Source organism: Nerophis lumbriciformis, linkage group LG22, assembly GCF_033978685.3.
Source record: "Nerophis lumbriciformis linkage group LG22, RoL_Nlum_v2.1, whole genome shotgun sequence".
Taxonomy (NCBI): Eukaryota; Metazoa; Chordata; class Actinopteri; order Syngnathiformes; family Syngnathidae; genus Nerophis; species Nerophis lumbriciformis.
The window spans coordinates 11,972,581-11,989,465 of NC_084569.2; the positions used below are offsets into that span (position 1 = coordinate 11,972,581).

At 40.2% G+C, this 16,885-nt stretch overlaps 1 protein-coding gene and 1 long non-coding RNA gene across 5 annotated transcripts in view; both read right to left on the reverse strand.

Annotated features, from left to right (window-relative positions):
- LOC133615561 (BAR/IMD domain-containing adapter protein 2-like) overlaps nucleotides 1–16,885 on the reverse strand; it is a 241,580-nt gene that overhangs the window by 221,097 nt on the left and 3,598 nt on the right. The window lies entirely within an intron of this gene.
- LOC140679731 (uncharacterized) lies at nucleotides 3,411–4,932 on the reverse strand. Its single transcript, XR_012051102.1, has 3 exons — nucleotides 4,864–4,932; nucleotides 4,664–4,687; nucleotides 3,411–4,487 (listed from the first exon to the last, which is right to left on the reverse strand). It is a non-coding gene; the product is annotated as an uncharacterized lncRNA (long non-coding RNA).

Genomic DNA, 16,885 nt, shown 5'->3' on the forward strand with positions numbered 1-16,885 from the left:
GGAGGTGTTTAGGGCACGTCCGACCGGTAGGAGGCCACGGGGAAGACCCAGGACACGTTGGGAAGGCTATGTCTCCCGGCTGGCCTGGGAACACCTCGGGATCCCCCGGGAGGAGCTGGACGAAGTGGCTTGGGAGAGGGAAGTCTGGGCTTCCCTGCTTAGGCTGCTGCCCCCGCGACCCGACCTCGGATAAGCGGAAGAAGATGGATGGATGGATGGATGGATGGATTCTTAGTTTAGTTGCATTTTTCTTTGTTCTACATCATTAAATGTTGGAGTAGCAAACTTGATCAAAAGACTGAAAGGTTGAGATATGAGCAAACAATCCAAAATTGACTGGCTTATTACCATGAACAATGGGTTTGATTTTATTTGAAGCGTGATTAAACATTGTTTTTTTAGGGGCTCTATGGGCAGAATTTAACGGCTCCCATAGGCTTGATTGTAAGCAGACTTTTTAATCGCAGTTATTTAATATTTAGAATGCATAAAAAAAAATCACATCATTCGTCATGTCTTTCATAATGATTGTAAACGATAGGAAAAAAAACACCAAAAAAAACCTGCAGTTCCCCTTTAACATCTGCTGGGTCAAAATGTTAATATTTGGTTACATGTCCGTTGGCAAGTTTCACTGCAATAAGGCGCTTTTGGTAGCCATCCACAAGCTTCTGCTTGAATTTTTGACCACTCCTCTTGACAAAATTGGTGCAGTTCAGCTAAATTTGTTGGTTTTCTGACATGGACTTGTTTCTTCAGCATTGTCCACATGTTTAAGTCAGGACTTTGGGAAGGCCATTCTAAAACCTTAATTCTAGCCTGATTTAGCCCTTCCTTTACCACTTTTGACGTGTGTTTGGGGTAGAGATGTCCGATAATGGCTTTTTTGCCGATATCCCAATATTGTCCAACTCTTAATTACCGATTCCGATATCAACCGATACCGATATATACAGTCGTGGAATTTACATATTATTTTGCCTTATGTTGTTGTGATGCCCCGCTGGATGCATTAAACAATGTAACTTTACCATGAATTGGGTGTGTGGTGGGGGGGTGTATATTGTAGCGTCCCGGAAGAGTAAGTGCTGCAAAGGGTTCTGGGTATTTGTTCTGTTGTGTTTATGTTGTGTTACGGTGCGAATGTTCTCCCGAAATCTGTTTGTCATTCTTGTTTGGTGTGGGTTCACTGTGTGGCGCATATTTGTAACAGTGTTAAAGTTGTTTATACTGCCACCCTCAGTGTGACCTGTATGGCTGTTGATCAAGTATGAATTGCATTCACTTCTGTGTGTGTGTGTGTGTGTGTGTGTAAAAGCCGCATTATTATGTGACTGTGCCGGCACACTGTTTGTATGGAGGAAAAGCGAACATGACGACAGGTTGTAGAGGACGCTAAAGGCAGAGCCTTTAAGGCACGCCCCCAATATTGTTATCCGGGTGGAAATCGGGAGAAATTCGGGAGTCTCCGGGGAAAATCGGGAGGTTTAAACCGATGCCGATAATTTCCAATATTACATTTTAAAGCATTTATCGGCCGATAATATCGGCAGGCCGATAGTTTGGGGTCATTTTCTTGTTGGAACACCCAACTGCGCCCAAGACCCAACCTCCGGGCTGATGATTTTAGGTTGTCCTGAAGAATTTGGAGGTAATCCTCCTTTTTCATTGTCCCATTTACTCTCTGTAAAGCACCAGTTCCATTGGCAGCAAAACAGCCCCAGAGCATAATACTACCGCCACCATGCTTGACGGTAGGAATAGTGTTCCTGGGATTAAAGGCCTCACCTATTTCTCCTCCAAACATTTTGCTGGGTATTGTGGCCACAAAGCTCAATTTTTGTTTCATCTGACCACAGAACTGTCCTCCAGAAGGTCTTATCTTTGTCCATGTGTTGTCAGATGAAACAAACAACTGAGCTGTTAACTTTAGAGGTTACTGTGCCTTTTCCAGAAATGACTTTCTTCGGACGTCTAGTTTTAAAAATGTCTGTTTACACAAAAGGTATGAATTGAAACTGCTTATTTTGGCCTCAACTCTTTAATAATGACTGCTTTTCGGGCCTTAAAAAGGAGTCCCAAATGGTAAATGGGTTATACTTGTATAGCGCTTTTCTACCTTCAAGGTACTCAAAAGCGCTTTGACACTATTTCCACATTCACCCATTCACACACACATTCACACACTGCTGGCGGGAGCTGCCATGCAAGGCCCTAAAACCACGACCCATCAGGAGCAAGGGTGAAGTGTCTTGCTCAAGGACACAACAGATGTGACGGTGTTGGTAGAAGCTGGGGATCAAACCAGGAACCCTCCGGTTGCTGGCACGGCCACTCTCCCAACCGCGCCACACCAAAGTGCAAGTAAACCATGAACGACCCATAAAAGACGTACCGTATTTTCCGCAATATAAGCCGCACTGGATTATAAGGCGCACCTTCAATGAATGACCTATTTTAAAACTTAGTTCATATATAAGGCGCACCGCATTATAAGGTGCACCGCATTATAAGGCACATAGAATAGACGCTACAGTAGAGGCTGGGGTTGCGAGACCTCAATATTGGTCCATATATAAGGCGCACCGGATTATAAGGCGCACTGTCAGCTTCTGAGAAAATTGGAGGTTTTTAGGTGCGCCTTATAGTGCGGAAAATACGGTACCAATAGAATGAAACCCCTTTTAAAACAGAACTCATCAAAGCTGAATATCGACACAACTGTGCGCAAAATCTTGCTATCATATAAATTACCGCTTTGGTGATTTGTTCCGAATATAAGACGGTATTTAAGTAAAGGTAAAACAACAAAAACGGAAAAAAAATTAGCAATAAAAAATACATATTGCGCACATACGACTGCACCATGCATAGACAAACAAAAACACAATTTCAACGCCCACATATTCAACATTATTATTAACATTAAAAGGAGCGTTATGAGCGTTCCTACCAGAGGTGGGAATCTTTGGGCACGATTCAATTCCAATTACGATTCAGGAGCTACGATTCGATTATTGATTTGCCGTATTTTCCAGACCATAGGGCGCACTGAATTATAAGGCGCACTGCCGATAAGCGGGTCTAGTCAGGTCTATTTTCATACAAAAGGCGCACCGGATTATAGAGCGCATTAAAAGGAGTCATATTATAATGATTTTTTTTCTAAATGTAAAACACTTCCTTGTGGTCTACATAACATGGTATGGTAGTTCTTTAGTCAAAATATTGCAACCTTTTTAAGTCAGTGTTTTTCAACCTTTTTAAGTCAGTGTTTTTTTCAACCTTTTTAAGTCAGTGTTTTTTTCAACCTTTTTAAGTCAGTGTTTTTTTCAACCTTTTTAAGTCAGTGTTTTTTTCAACCTTTTTAAGTCAGTGTTTTTTTCAACCTTTTTGAGTCAGTGTTTTTCAAACTTTTTAAGTCAGTGTTTTTCAACTTTTTTAAGTCAGTGTTTTTCAACCTTTTTGAGTCAGTGTTTTTCAACCTTTTTAAGTCAGTGTTTTTCAACCTTTTTAAGTCAGTGTTTTTCAACCTTTTTAAGTCAGTGTTTTTTTTTTACCTTTTTAAGTCAGTGTTTATCAACCTTTTTAAGTCAGTGTTTTTCAACCTTTTTAAGTCTGTTTTTTTCGACCTTTTTAAGTCAGTGTTTTTCAACCTTTTTAAGTCAGTGTTTTTCAACTTTTTTAAGTCAGTGTTTTTCAACCTTTTTAAGTCAGTGTTTTTCAACCTTTTTAAGTCAGTGTTTTTCAACCTTTTTAAGTCAGTGTTTTTCAACTTTTTTAAGTCAGTGTTTTTTTCAACCTTTTTAAGTCAGTGTTTTTCAACTGTTTTAAGTCAGTGTTTTTCAACTTTTTTGAGTCAGTGTTTTTCAACCTTTTTAAGTCAGTGTTTTTCAACCTTTTTAAGTCAGTGTTTTTCAACCTTTTTAAGTTAGTGTTTTTCAACCTTTTTAAGTCAGTGTTTATCAACCTTTTTAAGTCAGTGTTTATCAACCTTTTTAAGTCAGTGTTTTTTTCGACCTTTTTAAGTCAGTGTTTTTTTCGACCTTTTTAAGTCAGTGTTTTTCAACCTTTTTAAGTCAGTGTTTTTCTCGACCTTTTTAAGTCAGTGTTTTTTTCGACCTTTTTAAGTCAGTGTTTTTCAACCTTTTTAAGTCAGTGTTTTTCAACATTTTTAAGTCAGTGTTTTTTCAACCTTTTTAAGTCAGTGTTTTTCAACTTTTTTAAGTCAGTGTTTTTCAACTTTTTTGAGTCAGTGTTTTTCAACCTTTTTAAGTCAGTGTTTTTCAACCTTTTTAAGTCAGTGTTTTTCAACCTTTTTAAGTCAGTGTTTTTTTCGACCTTTTTAAGTCAGTGTTTTTCAACCTTTTTAAGTCAGTGTTTTTCAACATTTTTAAGTCAGTGTTTTTTTCAACCTTTTTAAGTCAGTGTTTTTCAACTTTTTTAAGTCAGTGTTTTTCAACTTTTTTGAGTCAGTGTTTTTCAACCTTTTTAAGTCAGTGTTTTTCAACCTTTTTAAGTCAGTGTTTTTTTCGACCTTTTTAAGTCAGTGTTTTTCAACCTTTTTAAGTCAGTGTTTTTTTCAACCTTTTAAAGTCAGTGTTTTTTTCAACCTTTTTAAGTCAGTGTTTTTCAACCTTTTTAAGTCAGTGTTTTTTTCAACCTTTTTAAGTCAGTTTTTTTCAACCTTTTTAAGTCAGTGTTTTTTTCAACCTTTTTAAGTCAGTGTTTTTTTCAACCTTTTTAAGTCAGTGTTTTTTTCAACCTTTTTAAGTCAGTGTTTTTTTCAACCTTTTTAAGTCAGTGTTTTTCAACCTTTTTAAGTCAGTGTTTTTCAATCTTTTTAAGTCAGTGTTTTTCAACCTTTTTGAGTCAGTGTTTTTCAAACTTTTTAAGTCAGTGTTTTTCAACCTTTTTAAGTCAGTGTTTTTTTTCAACCTTTTTAAGTCAGTGTTTTTTTTCAACTTTTTTAAGTCAGTTTTTCAACCTTTTTGAGTCAGTGTTTTTCAACCTTTTTGAGTCAGTGTTTTTCAACCTTTTTAAGTCAGTGTTTTTCAACCTTTTTAAGTCAGTGTTTTTTTTCAACCTTTTTAAGTCAGTGTTTTTTTTCAACTTTTTTAAGTCAGTTTTTCAACCTTTTTGAGTCAGTGTTTTTCAACCTTTTTGAGTCAGTGTTTTTCAACCTTTTTGAGTCAGTGTTTTTCAACCTTTTTAAGTCAGTGTTTTTCAACCTTTTTGAGTCAGTGTTTTTCAAACTTTTTAAGTCAGTGTTTTTTTCAACCTTTTTAAGTCAGTGTTTTTCAACTTTTTTAAGTCAGTGTTTTTCAACCTTTTTAAGTCAGTGTTTTTCAACCTTTTTAAGTCAGTGTTTTTCAACCTTTTTAAGTCAGTGTTTTTCAACCTTTTTAAGTCAGTGTTTTTCAACCTTTTTAAGTCAGTGTTTTTCAACCTTTTTAAGTCAGTGTTTTTCAAACTTTTTAAGTCAGTGTTTTTCAACCTTTTTAAGTCAGTGTTTTTTTCAACCTTTTTAAGCCAGTGTTTTTTTCAACCTTTTTAAGCCAGTGTTTTTTTCAACCTTTTTAAGTCAGTGTTTTTCAACCTTTTTAAGCCAGTGTTTTTTTCAACCTTTTTAAGCCAGTGTTTTTTTCAACCTTTTTAAATCAGTGTTTTTCAACCTTTTTAAGTCAGTGTTTTTTTCAACCTTTTTAAGTCAGTGTTTTTCGACCTTTTTGAGTCAGTGTTTTTCGACCTTTTTAAGTCAGTGTTTTTCGACCTTTTTAAGTCAGTGTTTTTCGACCTTTTTAAGTCAGTGTTTTTTTCAACCTTTTTAAGTCAGTGTTTTTCAACCTTTTTAAGTCAGTGTTTTTCAACCTTTTTAAGTCAGTGTTCTTCGACCTTTTTAAGTCTGTGTTTTTCGACCTTTTTAAGTCAGTGTTTGATTATGTTTTACAGATCATCTTAAAGCCGCTTTCTGACAGTCGCTTCCGGATGCGCCGTTTTGTGGGCGGTGTTATTTACGTGGCTCACCTTCGGCAGCGTCTTCTCCCTGTCATCTTTGTTGTAGCGGTGTAGCGTGCAAGGACGGGGGTGGAAGAAGTGTCAAAAGATGGAGCTAACTGTTTTAATGACATTCAGACTTTCCTTCAATCAATAACGGAGCAGCATCTCCTCATTCGGAAACAACAACAACACCGGAAATGTGTCCGGTGAAAAACCGTCCGACCGGAACTCTCTAATAACTAAAGTTCCTTGAGTGAATAATGATAACTCACTACACCGGTATGTTTTAGCGCTTTCATGGCGAGTTTAAAAGTTATAGTTAAAGTACCAATGATTGATTGTCACACACACACTAGGTGTGGTGAAATTTGTCCTCTGCATTTGACCCATCCCCTTGTTCACCCCCTGAGGGGAGCAGTGGGCAGCAGCGGTGCCGCGCCCGGGAATCATTTTTGGTGATTTAACCCCCAATTCCAACCCTTGATGCTGAGTGCCAAGCAGGGAGGTAATAGGTCCCATTTTTATAGTCTTTGGTATGACTCGGCCGGGGTTTGAACTCACAACCTACCGATCTCAGAGCGGACACTCTAACCACTAGGCCACTGAGTAGGCCTAGTGGTTTTACTGACAGATATAAGTAAGAACTTTACACTACTTCATATTAGAAATGGCAACAGCGGAGGATGAATGTCCAATAACAAGAAGATAGAGAAAAAAAAAGAAGCTTATCGACTATGCAATTTTTCAGGACTTATGCAAATCCCAAATACAGATCAGCAGGTACGAGAAAGTAAGAAAAGTTGCTTTTGCATAATATTGCGAAACAAAACGTCAGATAATATGTCTTACCTAATACACACCATAATAATACTCCTATGTTGAAGCACAGTACAATCCATCAAGCGGTGTGGCTTCATAGCTTACCAAAGTCGTACTAAAACATTTTGATAGATTTTTGAGCGCCGTGTGTAATGTGCTATATTTTCAATGGAACATATACAATTTTGGTGTTGTTTACTCAAGTCATATTGCAGTCTGCACGTATCTCTTATGTGTGACTGCCATCTACTGGTCACACTGATCATTACATCATGTACCAAATAAAATGGCTTTGAGGTCGGTAAGCACAACCACAATTTTTTTCTGTACATTAGGTGCGCCGGGTTATAAGGCGCACTGTCGAGTTTTGAGACAATGAAATGAAGTGAAGTGAAGTGAATTATATTTATATAGCGCTTTTCTCTAGTGACTCAAAGCGCTTTACATAGTGAAACCCACTATCTAAGTTACATTTAAACCAGTGTGGGTGGCACTGGGAGCAGGTGGGTAAAGTGTCTTGCCCAAAGACACAACGGCAGTGACTAGGATGGCGGAAGCGGGGATTGAACCTGCAACCCTCAAGTTGCTGGCACGGCCGCTCTACCAACCGAGCTATAAGCGCGCCTTATAGTCCGAAAAATACGGTATGTATTTTGATGCAGTTTTACTTTTAATTTAGTTTATCACTTGCAACTTTAAAAAAACAGAGCATTTGAAATAAGACACATTTAAATTAATTCCCACATTTATTAAATTAATGAGAATGTGTGCAAACTGGAACATAAGTTTGCTATAATAAAAGGAGCTGGTCGGATCTCTCGGTGAGGCGGTAAGTTGCAGTCGGTCAAATTTTAGGACTGTCTGCATTACTTTATTTACAATAAATAAATCGATTACTGACGTTTACTAATTGATTCAATAATCGTCCATGTCCGAATTGCGATGCATCTAAAAATCGCTTATTTCCCGCCTCCTCTAGTTCCTACTCGGTACTTTAGATGGAAATGCATTAATTAAAGAGCTCCAAGATCCAGTGACGTGCGGTGAGGTTGATGGCTGGTGAGGCACTGACTTCATCACAGTCAGATTTACAAACATATGAACCCTAAAGAGTATCTTATTCACCATTTGATTGGCAGCAGTTAACGGGTTATGTTTAAAAGCTCATACCAGCATTCTTCCCTGCTTGGCACTCAGCATCAAGGGTTGGAATTGGGGGTTAAATCACCAAAAATGATTCCCGGGCGCGGCGCCGCTGCTGCCCACTGCTCCCCTCACCTCCCAGGGGTTGATCAAGGGGATGGCTCAAATGCAGAGGCCAAATTTCATTACACCTAGTGTGTGTGTGACAATCATTGGTACTTTAACTTAACTTTAACTTTACACATACAAACTGTAGCACACAAAAAAGCACATTTAATAAAAAAAACGTTATTAGGGTCTTACCTTTACTTATAAAATAAATCCATGGGCCGCTATTGTGCTGGATTAATGCAATCCCTGACGAGAGTGTTATATCAACTAAAGCCCTCACTTAAACTTTCCACGTGCAAGATTGAATCTATTTAAAAAAGTGTAACCGAGGGTTTATAAATGTCGCCTATACTGTATGAAACTACAAAATAACAAACACGGAGGCTCCAGTTTACACGAGGACCACTTTATTTACCTTCTTTCAAAAACTTCCGCTCCACTCCAACGTGTCGTCACTTCCGCTCTTAGCGCCTTCAAAATAAGAGCTCAAGGCACATACTGTATAACAGCGCATAACAGGAACTTAACATCACAAAGAGGAAAGCCCATAAAAAGAGGTTACAAAAGTTATTTAATAAGAAGCCAAAAAGTGCAAAAACAATAATGTTCGTGTTGGAGAAGTTGTGAATTAGATACACCTGCAGTCTGCAGGTGTACCTAATGTTGTGGCCCTGCAGTCATTCACAACTCCTCCAACACGAACATTATTGTTTTTGCACTTTTTGGCTTCTTATGAATTCACTTTTTTAAATAGATTCAATCTTGCATGTGGAATTAAGTGTGGGCTTTAGTTGATATAACACTCCCGTCAGGTGTGGCCGTGCATTCTACGGCGGGGGTGCAGGAGGCGAGCCTCAGCCAGTGCGTCTTTTGCAGCCGTTTTATGATCGCTCAGCACAAGAAATACTTTACACACATACGGTTGTTGACAAAATACACTGTACATTATATACCTCAGCTAACTAAACTATGGAAATGTATAATATAATTCATATAGCAATACGGTCTCACTGCACATCAGACCAGCAGTTAGCCGAGTCCGCAATCCATGTTGAGGCACTGAGTGACGTGCCTCAACTGGCTGCTGTTCACCGCACCGTCTCTTCTCAGTATTTGAACGGCAAATGTGAAAATTCAGCGATTTTAAATAAAAATAATCTAAAACGGGTGAAGTTAAATAGAAAATAACTTTATAGTATAATCACTGGATACATATAACAATTAAATAAATAAAAAATATTTTTACATTTTTTTTCTTTCCATGATGGCAGGTGCCTTTAATGACTGCACGTCACTGGCAAGATCCCTAAAAACTAAGTCCAGCTAAGTCCTTGTATTCAAATCTTAAAAAAGTGCCTTTTCAGTGCAAACACGTCAAGACTTTAAATGTCACTGGGTCAGCTCCCCGCCGTCTCTGCAGCTGTCAAAAGGCTGTGTGACATGTGGAACACAGCTCATGCAACCTTCACCCTCAACATTGGACTATATTCTATCAATAATCACAAGAAATCCACCTTAGAATGAAAGGCATCAGACTGACGGACACGCTTTGGGCTATTTCATCAATTCAGAAGATGGAAATAGGCACCCGACTTCCCTCATCGCCTCGGAAGAAAAAAAGAGCCAAATATCCATCCATCAGCTGATCTGACCTCTTTTCTCAAACATGTCTACTCCCTGAAGGGCAATGGGAAGATACACTCTTGGACGTATTAGTTTAGTTAGGGGAAGTACAGCTGGAAACGTAATACTCATCCATGAAATGGAGCCCCTACCCTCAAAAAAGAAAAATGATGGCAGTACTACAATAACACAAATGACTAACATATAATATATACACTATATTGCCAAAAGTATTTGGCCACCTGCCTTGACTCACATATGAACTTGAAGTGCCATCCCATTCCTAACCCACAGGGTTCAATATGATGTCGGTCCACCTTTTGCAGCTATTACAGCTTCAAATCTTCTGGGAAGGCTGTCCACAAGGTTGCGGAGTGTGTTTATAGGGATTTTCCGCCATTCTTCCAAAAGCGCACACACTGACTCCGTTCTAATTCATCCCAAAGATGTTCTATCGGGTCCAGGTCAGGACTCTGAGCAGGCCAGTCAAGTTCATCCACACCAGACTCTTGGCATCGATGTCTTTATGGACCTTGCTTTGTGCACTGGTGCACAGTCATGTTGGAAGAGGAAGGGGCCCGCTCCAAACTGTTCCCATAAGGTTGGGAGCATGGAATTGTCCAAAATGTTTTGGTATCCTGGAGCATTCAAAGTTCCTTTTGCTGGAACTAAGGGGCCAAGCCCAACTCCTTAAAAACAACCCCACACCATAATTCCTCCTCCACCAACTTACACACTCGGCACAATGCAACCTCCAAAACCCAGACTCGTCCATCAGATTGCCAGATGGAAAAGCATGATTAATCACTCCAGAGAAGGCGTCTCCACTGCGCTAGAGTCCAGTGGCGATGTGCTTTACACCACTGTATCCCACACTTTGCATTGGACTTGGTCATGCATGGCTTAGATGCAGCTGCTCGGCCATGGAAACCCATTCCATGAAGCTCTCTGCGTACTGCACGTGGGCTAATTGGAAGGTGACATGAAGTCTGGAGCTCTGTAGCAACTGACTGTGCAGAAAGTCGGCGACCTATTTGCACTATGCGCTCTTTGTCAGTTTATGTGGCCTACCACTTTGTGGCTGAGTTGCTGTTGTTCCCAAAGCCTTCCACCATTTTCTTATAATAAAGCCGACAGTTGACTTTGGAATATTTAGGAGCGACAAAATTTCACCACTGGATTTGTTGCACAGGTGGCATCCTATGACAGTTCCACGCTGCTGGAAATCACTGAAAGCGTCCCATTCTTTCACAAATGTTTGTAGAAACAGTCTCCATGTCCTATTTACTCTCTGTAAAGCACCAGTTCCATTGGCAGAAAAACAGGCCCAGAGCATAATACTACCACCACCACGCTTGACGGTAGGTGTGGTGTTCCTGGGATTAAAGGCCTCACCCTTTTCTCCTCCAAACATATTGCTGGGTATTGTGGCCACAAAGCTCAATTTTTGTTTCATCTGACCACAGAACTTTCCTCCAGACGGTCTTATCTTTGTCCATGTGTTGTCAGATGAAACAAACAACTGAGCTGTTAACTTTAGTAAATGTGATTTGTTCCGAATATAAGACCGTATTTAAGTAAAGGTAAAACAACGAAAACGGGAAAAAAATTAGATATTAAAAATACATATGGATTTGTTGCACAGGTGGTATCCTATGACAGTTCCACGCTGCTGGAAATCACTGAAAGCGTCCCATTCTTTCACAAATGTTTGTAGAAACAGTCTCCATGCCTAAGTGCTTGATTCTACACACCTGTGGCCGGGCCAAGTGATTAGGACACCTGATTCTCATCATTCGGATGGGTGGCCAAATACTTTTGGCAATATAGTGCATGTCGGGATGGGAATCTTACAGAATTCTGATTATTGGCTTGACAGTTTGATACGGATTAGATTTATCATGATTCTCGATTCAAAATGATTCTTGAAGTATAATATTTGGCATAAACATTATAATAAAACATATTTTTTTCTTGCAGGATAATTTAGACAGACAAGCTGAAGATGGCCTAAAAATAAACCCAACTTTTTAAAATGTGATTCTTGGAAATAATGAATAAAAAGGGTGTTATTTCATGTCGAGAGGCCTCTCTTATTGTTAAAAAAATATTTAGAAAGGTGGTAAACAAATAACAAATAAATAAAAAAATTCAGTTTATAATGAATGATCCCTACTTTGCAAAGATTTATTTCTCGCAGTTACGTCCAGAACCAATTAAATTATTTTTACTGTATACCACATTGTAAACCCAGTCAAAGCCTAAAACTCATAATGTAATAATGGACTATGTATTGTAATGTAAAATGACAGGAAATTAAATTGAACGTGATTAAAATAGACTAGTTGGGCAAACTCCCATGCACCCTCAAGGACCCTGCCGAGAGTATCGAGCTGGTCCACAGTTCCACGACCAGGACGAAAACCACACTGTTCCTCCTGAATCCGAGGTTCGACTATCCGGCGTAGCCTCCTCTCCAGTACACCTGAATAGACCTTACCGGGAAGGCTGAGGAGTGTGATCCCACGATAGTTAGAACACACCCTCCGGTTCCCCTTCTTAAAGAGAGGAACCACCACCCCGGTCTGCCAATCCAGAGGTACCGCCCCCGGTGTCCACGCGATGCTGCAGAGTCTTGTCAACCAAGACAGCATCCAGAGCCTTAAGGAACTCCGGGCGGATCTCATCTACCCTGTTTTGTGGACTTGGAGAAGGCATTCGACCGTGTCCCTCGGGAAGTCCTGTGGGGAGTGCTCAGAGAGTACGGGGTATCGGACTGTCTGATTGTGGCGGTCCGCTCCCTGTATGATCAGTGTCAGAGCTTGGTCCGCATTGCCGGCAGTAAGTCGGACCCGTTTCCAGTGAGGGTTTGGACTCCGCCAAGACTGCCCTTTGTCACCGATTCTGTTCATAACTTTTATGGACAGAATTTCTAGGCGCAGTCAATGCGTTGAGGGTATCTGGTTTGGTTTGGTGGTTTTGCAGATGATGTGGTCCTGATGGCTTCATCTGGCCAGGATCTTCAGCTCTCACTGGATCGGTTCGCAGCCGAGTGTGAAGCGACTGGGATGAGAATCAGCACCTCCAAGTCCGAGTCCATGGTTCTCGCACGGAAAAGGGTGGAGTGCCATCTCCGGGTTGGGGAGGAGATCTTGCCCCAAGTGGAGGAGTTCAAGTACCTTGGAGTCTTGTTCACGAGTGAGGGAAGAGTGGATCGTGAGATCGACAGGCGGATCGGTGCGGCGTCTTCAGTAATGCGGACGCTGAATCGATCCGTTGTGGTGAAGAAGGAGCTGAGCCGGAAAGCAAAGCTCTCAATTTACCGGTCGATCTACGTTCCCATCCTCACCTATGGTCATGAGCTTTGGGTTACGACCGAAAGGACAAGATCACGGGTACAAGCGGCCGAAATGAGTTTCCTCCGCCGGGTGGCGGGGCTCTCCCTTAGAGATAGGGTGAGAAGCTCTGCCATCCGGGGGGAGCTCAAAGTAAAGCCGCTGCTCCTCCACATCGAGAGGAGCCAGATTAGGTGGTTCGGGCATCTGGTCAGGATGCCACCCGAACGCCTCCCTAGGGAGGTGTTTAGGGCACGTCCGACCGGTAGGAGGCCGCGGGGAAGACTCAGGACACGTTGGGAAGACTATGTCTCCCGGCTGGCCTGGGAACGCCTCGGGGTCCCACAGGAAGAGCTGGACGAAGTGGCTGGGGAGAGGGAAGTCTGGGCTTCCCTGCTTAGGCTGCTGCCCCCGCGACCCGACCTCGTATAAGCGGAAGAAGATGGATGGATGGATGGGTGATTAAAATAAAAAAAAAATAGGGGTACTCGATCAGGGTTTTACATTGCTGATTCTGATATCAATCATCCATGAGTGACATTGGCCGATACCAATACCGATCACTTGTTTTGATTGCAAATGTTTTAAAGTATTTATGCTGGGCGTTGTTGACATTTTAACAATATCAACACAATATTTCAACTTTAGTCCCTTATTCTGATTTATAACATACAATTGTTGGAGCAAAACAAAGTCAATAGTACACAATGACTTAACAAAAGCAAAAACCGTTACCTATTAGTCTTTTAAATCCTTTGGTTTTACCCTCAAAGTCCTCCTGTGTCCAGGTAATTATTCCCTATCTCTGCTCCTAGCGTGCTCTTACTCGGTGTGAATGTGTAGCCTCATCCTCCAGCGATACTGTAACTTGATAATGATACTTAATTGCATTCGATTTGCCGCAATGCAAGTGGCGGAGATTAATTTGGTATGGATATACGGTTAGCTGTCTCTGTCAGTCCAGGGACCAAAAATAAATCAAGTATCAGCCGGAGGGGATCGGCTTTTGTGATTGACATTAAAAAGGAATGATCGGCAATAGTCGATTACATACTTTAAGAAAATGGGCCCATAATAACTAATATCAAAAAGTAGGTTTTTTTACATTACTTTTTTTTTTTCATGTCACAAAAGTATTACTTTAAAAAACATTCATGTGACGCAGCATTGTGTTCATGTTTTATTGCGTATCGTTAATTCCTATACTGCATTTCTGCTCAAACTCTTAATGGATCTGTCCTGATACAGCATCTACATGTACTTATAAATGTACAAACCCCGTTTCCATATGAGTTGGGAAATTGTGTTAGATGTAAATATAAACGGAATACAATGATTTGCAAATCATTTTCAACCCATATTCAGTTGAATATGCTACAAAGACAACATATTTGATGTTCAAACTGATAAACTTTTTTTTTTTGCGCGAATAATCATTAACTTTAGAATTTGATGCCAGCAACACGTGACAAAGAAGTTGGGAAAGGTGGCAATAAATACTGATAAAGTTGAGGAATGCTCATCAAACACTTATTTGGAACATCCCACAGGTGAACAGGCAAGTTGGGAACAGGTGGGTGCCATGATTGGGTATAAAAGTAGATTCCATGAAATGCTCAGTCATTCACAAACAAGGATGGGGCGAGGGTCACCACTTTGTCAACAAATGCATGAGCAAATTGTTGAACAGTTTAAGAAAAACCTTTCTCAACCAGCTATTGCAAGGAATTTAGAGATTTCACCATCTACGGCCCGTATTATCATCAAAGGGTTCAGAGAATCTGGAGAAATCACTGCACGTAAGCAGCTAAGCCCGTGACCTTCGATCCCTCAGGCTGTACTGCATCAGCAAGCGACATCGGTGTGTAAAGGATATCGCCACATGGGCTCAGGAACACTTCAAAAACCCGCTGTCAGTAACTACAGTTGGTCGCTACATCTGTAAGTGCAAGTTAAAACTCTCCTATGCAAGGCGAAAACCGTTTATCAACAACACCCAGAAACGCCGTCGGCTTTGCTGGGCCTGAGCTCATCTAAGATGGATTGATACAAAGTGGAAAAGTGTTCTGTGGTCTGAGTCCACATTTCAAATTGTTTTTGGAAACTGTGGACGTCGTGTCCTCCGAACCAAAGAGGAAAAGAACCATTCGGATTGTTATAGGCGCAAAGTTGAAAAGCCAGCATCTGTGATGGTATGGGGGTGTATTAGTGCCCAAGACATGGGTAACTTACACATCTGTGAAGGCACCATTAATGCTGAAAGGTACATACAGGTTTTGGAGCAACATATGTTGCCATCCAAGCACTGTTACCATGGACGCCCCTGCTTATTTCAGCAAGACAATGCCAAGCCACCTGTTACATCAACGTGGCTTCAAAGTAAAAGAGTGCGGGTACTAGACTGGCCTGCTTGTAGTCCAGACCTGTCTCCAATTGAAAATGTGTGGCGCATTATGAAGCCTAAAATACCACAACGGAGACCCCCGGACTGTTGAACAACTTAAGCTGTACATCAAGCAAGCATGGGAAAGAATTCCACCTGAGAAGCTTAAAAAATGTGTCTCCTCAGTTCCCAAACGTTTACTGAGTGTAGTTAAAAGGAAAGGCCATGTAACACAGTGGTGAACATGCCCTTTTCCAACTACTTTGGCACGTGTTGCAGCCATGAAATTCTAAGTTAATTATTATTTGCAAAAATAAAATAAAGTTTATGAGTTTGAACATCAAATATCTTGTCTTTGTAGTGCATTCAACTGAATATGGGTTAAAAATGATTTGCAAATCATTGTATTCCGTTTATATTTACATCTAACACAATTTCTCAACTCATATGGAAACGGGGTTTGTACATGACTTAAAAAAAAGATTAATAAAAATATAAAAAATACCTCCCTCTATCAAAATGTAAAAATAGCAATAAAGGCACCATGAAATGACAAAAAGCTGACAAGTTTATATTAATAATGAATACAAAAAACAGTTACATTTGCCTTGGTGCCCTAAAATATGAGCCCTCCTTTAAAGCAACACTTGCCTTGACCTTAAAAAGTTAAAATTCGAGGCCGGTATTATGAATTGGAGACTACGATGTCTGTTCAACACTTTCAACAAATAAAGCTTATTTTGGGGTATATTATGAACAATTTGATTTTTAAAAACAACTTTCTGTGTTGAATGGGCACTTATCAATCAATCAATCAATCAATCAATTAATTACTTATACAGCCCTAAATCACAAGTGTCTCAAAGGGCTGCACAAGCCACAAAGACATCCTCGGCTCAGATCCCACATCAGGGCAAAGAAAATCTCAACCCATCAACGACACATTGGAAGAAAATTTTCAAATTTTCTAATATTTTTGTGGTTTGTTATTGTGGGTTCAGTAGAAGTGCACTGCATCATTTTGGGAGATGTACAGTCGTGGTCAAAAGTTTGCATACACTTGTAAAGAACATAATGTCATGGCTGTCTTGAGTTTCCAACCATTTCTACTTTTTTTGTGATAGAGTGATTGGAGCACATACTTGTTGGTCACAAAAAAACATTCACAAAGTTTGGTTCTTTTATGAATTTATTATGGGTCTACTGAAAATGTGAGCAAATCTGCTGGGTCAAAAGTATACATACAGCAATGTTAATATTTGCTTACATGTCTCTTGGCAAGTTTCACTGCAATAAGGCGCTTTTGGTAGCCATCCACAAGCTTCTGGTTGAGTTTTTGACCACTCCTCTTGACACAATTGGTGCAGTTCAGCTAAATGTGTTGGGTTTTCTGACATGGACTTGTTTCTTCAGCATTGTTGTTTAAGTCAGGACTTTTGGAAAGGCCATTCTAAAAATCTTAATTCTAGCC